Source organism: Notothenia coriiceps, unplaced genomic scaffold (assembly GCF_000735185.1).
Source record: "Notothenia coriiceps isolate Sejong01 unplaced genomic scaffold, NC01 NC01_scaffold00000454, whole genome shotgun sequence".
NCBI classification, from domain to species: domain Eukaryota; kingdom Metazoa; phylum Chordata; class Actinopteri; order Perciformes; family Nototheniidae; genus Notothenia; species Notothenia coriiceps.
Window position 1 is genome coordinate 7640 of NW_011333155.1, and position 10184 is coordinate 17823.

Below are 10184 nucleotides of genomic sequence, written 5' to 3' on the forward strand. Positions count from 1 at the left end.
CGTACAACGTAGTGGTAACACCCAGTGTATTTGACAGGGGTCTGTGTGTGTGTGTGTGTGTGTGTGGTGTGTGTGTGTGTGTGTGTGTGGGTGTTTGTGTGTGTGTGTGTGTGTGTGTGTGTGGTGGTGTGTGGTTGTGTGGTGTGTGTGTGTGTGTGTAGTGTGTGGTGGTGTGTGTGTGTGTGTGTGTGTGTGGTGTGTGTGTGTTGTGTGTGGTGGTGTGTGTTGTGTGTGTGTGTGTGTTTCTGTCTGTCACCCACTCATGTCGACGAGTCGGGCACAGAGACAGGGCCAGGGAGGTCATACTTCATCTATACCCCCGTTTTTACGTCTTTTGGCCTACACTCCTTGTAACGTCTTTTTTCTAGGACTCGAACACACGTATGTAAATGTGAACATAAGGTGCATAGGACACTTGGTTTCAACTTTCAGTGTCTTCTTTTTTTTTCACAACATGAACATCTTTTTTTACTTGAATCACTACTTTACAAGGGTGAACGGTTTTTGTATTATAATAAAATTTATAAAAGGTAATGTTTACGTTGAACCAATATGCTGGAGAGTTTAGTCAGATAATGTTGAAGTTGCTTAGACGAGACACCGTCATATTTAGGTGCTTAGACGCCGGAAACTTGAAAACGAGTGAAGAACGCTACTTACACGCGATTTCATTAAAAAATGGACATCTACACCCCCTCCCTCCCAACCCCTCGCTTCCCCGCCCCGATAGTCTTGCTCTCCGCGTTCGAGCCCAGTCAGTGATACAGTCACAGCTTGGCCTACTTGACGTCCCCGGGGCGTACAAGGGAAAGTGTGGTTGCGCCAAGGTTCCCGGCCAAGGCCTTGAACACGGACTATTCGTGGCCGAAAAGGACAAGTGCGCGTCACCTCTAGAAGAAAAGGGGCTTTTGGGGGCCAAAGAATAGTCGAGCTTTTTCACCAGTCAGATCCGTTCTTCAAAAAACATCTGGACAGACGCGGCGCACGCGTGAACACCGTAACAACCTACTGGATTAATTTTATGGCAGGCGGCAGGAGAAACTCTTTGTATTGTGTTTGGTCTGTCTGTGGCAGTGTTTTCATAGTCTATCCGAAGTTAAAGAAAACTACAGATATTTAATTGATATTTTTTTGTGATCAAATATATTTTACATTAATAAAAATGCCAAACGTATACTCCACCAGGCTCTTTTAGGAACTATTATTTATCACCAGGCGTATTTGTTTTTCAAACTCTTGGGGACGGATGCCGTTATATTTTCAACTTTGTTCTGTCATCGCGACTCGTTGTCACTGATCTTGCGTTGGTGTGTGACAATTTTTTTTTTGGTGAAAATATATTCAGTTCCGTTGTTATTGGTCATTTTGTCCGAGCACCACTAAGGACAAATAAACTGGGTAGGGCAAGCGACAATTACTAGTAACACCTCCCCCGTCTGCAAACAAAACATAATGATTGTCGATAGTCTACCTTAGTTAGTACCGCGTGTCCAACAGTACAGGGCTGATAGTGTTCATCTTATGAATTACCTTTTTTATGCGGCCATTTTTAACACCGGACATCTTTTTGCCGATACGGTGTTCAATATCGTTGTTCGATGTTACATGGGATCAGTTATATCAGGCCAATCGAAGCCAACGATACGATTGTATGTGGGTAAAATATGGTCTGTGAAAAGTATTGTCCCAACACTACGGTTATGTCGCAGTTAAGTCTGACTATGGTTAAGTGAATTACCCTTAAACGCCCTATAAATAGTGACGGAACACCTGTCAGTCGGGTCACTTCTGAATGTCGCCGGCGACGACACTCAATTGCCTCCTTATTTGAAGTCACCTGGCTCGTCGTTGCTCGTCGTGACGTCGCCAGCATTTTACGGCGACATTGTGTAATTATTTGTTACTTTGCTGCCGTGAGACCTCTTTTCATATTCACCTCTTCAGCAATAAAATAGGGGGGAACAACAACAACACATCACCTTCGTCCTCGACTCTTGCCCTCGACGGCAAACCACACTTTCCCCGTGTTGTTACATCAGTGAACACACACGTGACTGAGGCTCGAACGCGGAGCCAGCAAGACTATCAAAGGCGGGGAGCGAGGTTGGGGGGAGGAGGGGGGTGTAGATGTCCATTTTAATGAAATCGGCTGTGTAAGTAGCGTTCTTCACACAGTTTTCAGGTTCCGACGTCTAGCAGCTAATATGGACGGTGTCTCGTCTAAGGCACTTCAAACACTACTGACTAAACTCTCCAACTTATTGGTTCAACGTCAACATTACCTTTTATATATAATTTTTTAAATGTAAAAAGACGTTCACTTGTAAAGTAGTGATTCAGTAAAAAAAGATGTTCGATGTTTTGTAAAAAAGGGAAGACACTGGTGAAGTTTAAAACCAAGTGTCAATGCACCATAAAAATATGTTACATTTACAATTACGTGTGTTCGAGCTAAGAGGGAAAAGACGTTCACGAGTGTAGTCCAAAATGTGTGAGAGTGTAAAACGGGTGGTTATAGATGGAAGTATGAAAGGTCAGGGATTATTAAAACGAAGGAAACATGTCACTCGTCAAAACACCCAGGTCCAACTCTACCACTAGTATAAAAATTCGATATTTGACAGGTTTGCCAAAATAGAAAACGAGTTTCTTTTACTGTGACTTAAAGTTATAAAACTCGGATTTGTTACTTGTAACTATTAATTTTTGTAATTTTTTGACATATCCTTTTATAGACTTTTTGTATGGACTTACGGTTTTCTTTTACAAAAATTTAATAGATGTTAGACTTTTTGTATTGTAGTTAAATTTACTTTTTTTCTTGGGTTTATTTATCTATTATTTATTTATTAGTTTTGAAAGTTTCACATTGATAAAACAAGTACCTTTTTTTGTCTTGAGTTAGTTTTATATAAGTTTGGATTTTGTTGAACATTATGTAAAGGTTTACCGACATGACACTCCATTTAGAGATGGATCAGTCGACTACACGAACTATACAAGTGTGGACGTACCGGCTGTTAGATTTGGTAACAGGATTATTACACTTTACAGATTTTTCTCTGTCACAACCTGTCTAAACCTCCTACAAATTTGGTTGGAGGCAGAGGCGCACAGCAAACCATTCGACCCCATTTAAGCATTTTTCACTTCCTCTAATTCTTTGTGGTCTTTACGTTCAATTTTGTTATTAGAACAAAATTACTATTTTTCCATTGTATGTTTATTGTTTCCTTCATTAAGGACGTGGGCGGGGAAGGAGGTTAGAGTGCCTAGACCAGTCAAACTCAAAATAGCAACAGAAAGAGCTGCCATCCTTGCCCGGGCAGCAGGATTAAAGGAAAAGCATGCATTTGAAATGGAAAAGGCTCAACTGCAAGCTAGATTCGAACAGATGGAAATGGAAGTGAGCCTAGCTGAATCTGATGCAAAAATGAAAGTCCTGGAGCATTTTGAGACTGGTTCACAAAATTCAACACAAGCTAAATATGATGGCATGAATGACTATTTAAAAAGCTACAGAGTAAAATCAGATATGTCAATGGATGCAGAGCCTTCTCCAATTACCTTTGCTGAGTTTGGAGCCATTCCCAAAACACCACTTCAAAGGCTTCTATACCAACAACCAAGACCACCAGAACATATTGATAATACAAACCAAAGCTCTCAACACACAGCTAGAGATGCAGGAATTAGAGGGACAAATAATAATGACAATTTCCTGACTGTGATGCAGAGACAAAATGGCATTGTTAATTTACTTGTACTTCAACACAAACAAGCATCACTGCCCAGCAGGGAAATCCCAGTTTTTGATGGCTTTTTATTAGATCAAGGAGGAGTTCCGACCACATAACAACTCTTTCACTGGAAGAGACTTTGATGCTGAAGCTGGATGGGTACACACCACATCGCTCCAGCTGATGCGTGCCAAAGGAGGAGATGCTGGCTCTAGGATGTGCCCTCTCCTGAGCACAATTTATGAGGTACATTTATTTAAGTGTTTCATTCAAGAATATGAAAATGCAGAAATAAGTCTTTTCACTAAAATGCATTTCCTCACAGGCCCAGAGTATTGGAAAAAAGGGATGCAGTGGCCAGGTGCCTGATTGAATATCTTGGAGAACACCAAGAAGACCTTTTTCAAGACAGCCAGGTGTATGTCATTAAAGACTGATCAATTCAAGATTTTGACTTAGTTATTTCGGAGGTTGCTCTGATACCATTGTTTAATGTACTGTGATTAACCACTCAAATATAATATGCAATTTACTGCTGTAAATCTGTAAACATCTTATTGCTTTTATAAATGGTTTAGCATCCACAGGAAAACTATTTAGGGATAATTTACTGATGTGCTTAGCTACTTAAAATATAAAACTAACAACAAAAACCTTCTTTTCGTGTTAAATGGAAATAAGATAATTAAAATCATGCACTGAAAAGTTATGTATATTGGAAAGTGTCAATTTAATTTAATTGATTAGATCGTCTGGCAATTTGAGTGGGCCTGAACATTTTTTTTTATAAATTAGAATTCTTTTTTGTTTTTAATCGGTGCCACTCATTTTTTCAAATAATAAAAAAAAAGTCAAACCCTGGTTTTATTGATTAGGCTTGATGCTAGACCACAAAGCCTATATTGTATAATAGCTTCTTGTTAATATGCCTAATTTAAAGTGAATATGCTTTTATTTCTTTCTTTTCAACACGGAGGACGAGCATGACAACGTCATGGACCAAACTATGAAGGTGCTTGTGATCCATGATGCCAGGGACAGGGGACCAGCATATGTGTCCATTGTCATAGAGGGAGACAGAGTTTTGAATTTGTGCGGAAACCAAACAAAGGCATGCAAATTGTTGATGGGATTCATCTACGCCCTGAACCTGGAAAACCCCAACAAGCTCAAATACACATTTGAGGTATTCTAAAAACTGTTTTTGGAACTTGATGGAACCAAGCTGCTCAAACAAATCCAGAGCCTCAAATAAACAATTTGTTCTGAAGTGGAAGTTGACTTGTTTTAGTGACACAAACACAAAATAATGTGATGTGGAATGTAATGGATGTGGGGAAACCTTTTTCTGTTAAAAGTGGACTGTTTACTGGCACTTAAAGGTTTTAATAGTTGAGTAAATTGCACAAAATGTTTACAATTTCCATGCACTTTACTGTTAAAACAATGTGATTGTATGACTATTTTGAAGATTCTGCTCAAAGTGCTAAAAATTGAAATGCACTTAACTGTTTAAATAATCTCAATGTATGACCATATTGCACTCAAAAAATTGATAATTTGGTCAATAAAAACAAACAGAAAAGACATCTGGAAGGAACACAGGGATTTTAACCTTTGCTGACCATTTTCATAAACCTGTAGAACACACCACACGAAAGAGAAAACCCTAAAAAGCACAATGGGGCCCCTTTAATGGGTCCTGTCTACCATTTGAAAATGTATGGTATTTTGATGAAAGCCTGAGAGGTACTGTGCCATAAATCCTTCACTATGAATTGAAGTCCACCACTAATATTATGTTAGTGTGATACAAGCTATACTGTAGCGCACTCAAATGATCCAATAGTGCTTAGTAATGAACAACAGTCTACATTCATCTTCACATCCCCTGTTCCAATGATAACTGAGTACATGTGAAACACAAATATGGTTTTAACATTGTGCTCCTGTGATACATTGAGAACAGCAGATGCAGAACACAGGCCCATACACAGCAGCATGCCATGAATAGCTCTCACACGTGCTCCTCGCTGTATGTACAGTATGTAGGTTGATTTCTGCTTCCACCATTAGCTGCACTTCAAAGCTTCTTTTTCTTCCACTGCTCCAGTCCCCTGGGCTCCTCTGTCCTCTTTTCAGGGTTTGTCTCACATCAACAGCTATGCAGTGAGATCAATTACACAATGCATTTGTGTGAGCAAAATGCATCTAAACAAGCTGAGAAGCAGCACTGCCACACAACACTCGGTCATTAGGCTAACAGCAGCCTATCTAACGGAATACTGTGAGTATGTTTGCTACTACAAAGTTAGCAACATGAAATATGATAAAATGCTTAGGTGTAAAGAGTCTCCAGTTCTTTCAGAAAATCCATGAGCTTGTTAACTGGACTTGTATTTCTTAACGTGTGCCTGCTTCAGCTAAGTTTGTAATGAGCTTCTAAAAAAAAGCAGATAAAAAGAAGCAGGCCAACAAAATCTAAATATGATGTGAGCCAAATTAAAAGACAGCCTTGCTTTTTTGGTGGTTGTATACAGTACATGTATACCACATAAAAAGGAGATACTATGCAAATGTTTAGGTGCATATAGTGCCTCTACTGTGAAATGTTTCCATGCTGTAATGTTCAAAAAGCTCTTTCTTTTTGTCATTCTGCCTGTGTTGTATTAGCACCTCTTTTCACCCTATGTCTGAAACCAGAAACAAGGACTCCAGTGCCGGCGTTTCAGGCCGGGGTTGGGGGAGTATGTAGGAGAGAAACTCCCTCTGGAGGGAACACACATATTTTAGCCTTTGAAGACCATTTAAATGCATTAAAAAACTATATATTTCACTAGAGGAAAGGGAAAACCCAACAGAGCATAATAGGTCCCGTTCAAAAAAGAACCGACGTGAACAAAATGATAGCAAGAATTTAAGGAAAAAACACAAATGAGTCAGTATGAAAGACTCCAGTCATAGAAATGTTCTCAGTCAAATATACGGAAAATTATTAAATTATCTCAATTATTGTTAGCCAATTGTAGGCAAGCATAAACAAATAATGGTAAGCCCATAATAAGGTCAATATACGTATAGTATCTGTACTATTATTAAAATACATTGGGAAAAAGAATGCTGTGGCAAGTCTCATATATCCTCCTTTAGCACCACTATGTCAGGGTACTATTCATTGACTTAAGCTCCAACTTAATTACCATCCAAGGCTACCAGGTAATCCACAATTTACTCCATCTAAATGTCCCCCTTCAGCTGGGAGTACGATTTTCTCAGTAACAGACCCGGGTCAGAGTGGGCACCACCACATCACACACCTTTTTCACCAACAGCGGAGTTCCTCAAGGCTGAGTTCTGGGCCCATTCCTGGTCAAGCTCTACACTATTCCCAGCCTCCCCTCCCCCTATCACCAAGACTAATAGACTCTTCATAATTGTATGATTACTGAATAAGCACTGATTATTTTTATTTATTTTTTGGACTTGGAAATGTTATAAATTCCAAGCCTTATGTGTTTGCTGTGTGGTTGTCACATTACTGTATTTGCTGGTGTGTGCTTGATGTAAAACCATCACACTGCACATGTGTGCATGAATATGACCCCAAATATGAACATATTCAGAAGTGTATGGATTGGTGCATCCCTCCTCGAAATTCTCTATAACACAGGGGAAGTTAGAAATTAGGGCCTGGTTCTTCATGTAGTTAAAATAAAGGACATATAACTTACTTAAAATATTCAGTACACAAAAAACACACTGGACGCTGCACTAGGTCAGAAACCAGAGGAGACTGTGGACCACTTTTGGACAAAATGTCCTCTCCATTATAGGCAGCTCATTGTGGAATAGCCTCCCAACTGAGATACGGGATTGTCTCAATAGCTTCAAAAGTCAACTTAAAGAATGGTTGAGAAACAACCAGACGTGTAATCACCGCTAAATGCACTTTAACACAGGGGTACCTCCTCTTGCACTTTATGCATCTCTTGTATCTTCTCTTGCACTTTATATGTCGTTGCTGCTACATTACGACCATGTGGTAAATACTTGTGTATGCTGCTCTTGCTCTTTTTGCAAAAATCATCTATTTATTTTTGCTATCTTTATAAATGTCATGTTCTTATATGTGTGAGGGCCTGCGGATGGAAATTAGCTCAAATCTAAACTCTGGCATATTTACACTTGAAGCATTATTTGTCTTAAGTGTTCTTTAATGTCCCTGTTCAAATAAACGATTAAATTACAAATTTAAATTTAAATTGTTCGAATAAAATCTCTTTCCTATTTGATCATCTCCCAGATGAATAGGTTAAATGTGGGAACACTGTTATGTTCCCCTTGAGTGCCTGGTCAGGTGGCATGAATCCCTGGAGAGGGAGGCATTAATGATGTCTAACAACAGAGGAGGCTGGGCTTTTTAAGAGCGTGACAGCGAGTATTTGTCACTGATAAAGCTGAAACAGTGGTGGAAAGCATGACGACGCTTGAGTGTGTGTGTGTGTGTGTGTGTGTGTGTGTGTGTGTGTGTGTGTGTGTGTGTGTGTGTGTGTGTGTGTGTGTGTGTGTGTGTGTGTGTGTGTGTGTGTGTGTGTGTGTGTGTGTGTGTGTGTGTGTGTGTGTGAGATAATGAGAGTGAGCAGGGAATCTCACTGCTGGCTGATTGGGCAGTGGCGGGACAGAGCTCTATTCATTAGGGAGCGGGATCAACACGACAACAGAGACCCGAGAGGCGCCCGCTCTGCCAAAACAAACAGGATTTGCTTTTATTCAATCTACCCGTTCTCCATGCAGTTAATTAAGGTTACGCGGAAGTGGAGAAACAAATAATTCAAAGTATAAGCATCCTGCCATTTAGGCTCTGAGAGGCAGAGGCAGGTCTAATTGGCTCAAAGGCCACGGTGCAGTGAGTGGCAGTGTGTCAGCTGCGGCTCACCAGCTCTTACACAGTAACCCTCTCATAGTCCTGCTAACAAACATGGAGGGGGTGGGCTTTTGTGAGATGCAAAAACACACTTCACTCTTTCTTCTCACACTTCCTGCTCTCTACATGCAACAACCTCCTCCACATTTACTAGCTTTTTTTAACCTCTTGTTGTTGTTATTCTCCCTTTTATTAAACGGCTATTAACTGCTTTTAGGGATAGCAGCAGTCGCACCAGTTAGCACCATTGCTAAAGAAGCTCTGATCTGGGATGTGAAGTCATATTAATCCGCAGACAAAAGCCTCAGCCATTAATCACATTTATGTTAATCCATCAGAAAACTACATGATTATTTTTGTATATTTGTGGAGAGCAAGACACTTTTGATAAATGATGTCTATACTGTCTCGAGAAAGAAAAGAAAAAGAAAACAAGAGAAGGATATAGTGGTTAAAGCAACCCACTCTCTTCAATCTGCGTACAAATGACACGACTTTACACATTGGAAAATGCGTGCAATAGAGTTGCGAGTCCGAGTTTTGCGTGCATATGAGACGCAAATGGATACGGTCGTGTCTGAGAAGACCGGAAGCTGTGTGGTACATAAAAACATGTTATTACTCAATATCAAGCCACGATTATTGATTTTATTTGTAATCGTATAATGTCTGCCTTTTTTTGCCGTCCGTGAGGAAAAGAAATGGTGCTCAGAGCCTCAAAATACTGAAATCTGTATTGTTTTTAATCTTTTTTTCCTTCAAATTTGTTATCCTTTTCTAAATAACACACTGTTATTTACTCAACAATAACACACAATTATCCTTGTTTTTATTCATTCGTTTAATTCTATAATATTGGGCTTTTTAGCCGTCTGTCAGGAATTGATTTTCAAAATAAAGTCACCGGAAACAGACGTAGGCCCGGTTCAAGCTCGATGATTTGGATGTTGTAGCCGCAATGCACGCTGGGATATGGTGTTTCCCACATAGCACGTTTCGTTAAAGGTCCACTGGACGCAGCGCAGTCCAATTCGAGAAGGCGATTCGCCATTTAAAGAAGAAGAAGAAAAAGAAGAAGAAGAAGACATTGAACCCTCCTTGACACGAAGTTCCTCGAGGTAAACACGTTTTCTGTAATGTAATAAAGACATTTACAGTGTTTTTTAAATGATTTCAGCTTTTGCATCACTTTACACAGCACCATGTGTCGACATACAAGCTTACGCGTGCAAATTAAACCGTGAACTGCTCAGTTAGCATCATTGAGTTAGCCTTAGCTAACTTCTGTCGTTTTACGGAGCTGTTGCAGTTTAAAATCAATCGATAGTAACATAGTTGATCATGTTGTAAATAGAATGGGACTTTTTCAGTTTTTTGGCAGTATTTTTGGTTTTAAAGCTTAAATTCACTCTTCGAGCCGATCTGAGATCTGCTCAGATATTTGTGCCGTTGATATTTAAATAGACATTACTAGCCGCTAGCCGATACATGATCCAGTATATTCTGTGCATTAACCAAAA

At 39.7% G+C, this 10184-nt stretch overlaps 1 long non-coding RNA gene across 1 annotated transcript; it reads left to right on the plus strand.

Moving 5' to 3' along the window:
* The first annotated feature begins 3834 nt into the window (after nt 1-3834).
* Nucleotides 3835-4839, plus strand: LOC104953179 (uncharacterized). The gene is made up of 3 exons (XR_799186.1): nt 3835-3986; nt 4066-4156; nt 4717-4839. It is a non-coding gene; the product is annotated as an uncharacterized lncRNA (long non-coding RNA).
* The last annotated feature ends 5345 nt before the right edge of the window (nt 4840-10184 follow it).